This window comes from Tenebrio molitor, unplaced genomic scaffold (genome assembly GCF_963966145.1).
Source record: "Tenebrio molitor unplaced genomic scaffold, icTenMoli1.1 SCAFFOLD_583, whole genome shotgun sequence".
NCBI lineage: Eukaryota > Metazoa > Arthropoda > Insecta > Coleoptera > Tenebrionidae > Tenebrio > Tenebrio molitor.
In genome coordinates, this window is record NW_027184177.1 from 1 (window position 1) to 767 (window position 767).

The 767-nt window shown below is 47.6% G+C and overlaps 1 non-coding gene across 1 annotated transcript; it reads right to left on the reverse strand.

Moving 5' to 3' along the window:
- Positions 1-266: 266 nt before the first annotated feature.
- Positions 267-386, reverse strand: LOC138140920 (5S ribosomal RNA). The gene has a single exon (XR_011162830.1). It is a non-coding gene; the product is annotated as a 5S ribosomal RNA (ribosomal RNA).
- Positions 387-767: the final 381 nt, after the last annotated feature.

The following is a 767-nucleotide window of genomic DNA, read 5'->3' on the forward strand; positions in this document are numbered from 1 at the left end:
AATGAACCGGTCACCCGTCCAAGTGCTGACCGCTGCCCGCGTGGCTTACCTTCGGTGATCGAACGACAACCTTTACCGTTTGACGAGTTTTTATTCTGCAATTGTTTACAATTAATCGACAAAAAAAATTGTTTTCTTAATTATCTAGTACTTAAAGCTATGAATCTACATTATACGGGTCTGTGCATGTTTCCGAATACCTGCACGAAAAACAAATCGGTTCGGTGGTTGCTATGGATTTCAAAAAAAAAACAAAAAGTGTTGGGGGGCAACGGCACGCGGTGTTCCCAAGCGGTCACCCATCCAAGTACTGACCGCGCCCGACGTTGCTTAACTTCGGTGATCGGACGAGAACCGGTGCTTTTCAACGTGGTATGGCCGTTGCCGTGGTGTTTAGTGTGATCGTTGGTGTAAAATATATTGCTTTTAACATTCCGATGCACGAATATGAACATCAAAACGCGATGCGTTTCGTTTCCGTATGCACTTACCCTCTGACGACCGACGTCGGACCGAACTAACGGGAAATCCCACAACAACCACCACGTCACGCTCTAACGACAAGAGAGACTACTAGACGGACTGGCGATCTCCCGCGTCGCACATTTTTCGACGCCGGCGGCGGTGGAAAATCCAGAATTTCACCCCACCTACCGCGCTGCTTGCTCCGACGACGACGAGATTCCCACATTTGGATCGACCGAAATATGTAAGTAATATCAGGAAGTTCCGATTTTCGAGAGGAGACCTGTGTTTCTATTTACCTA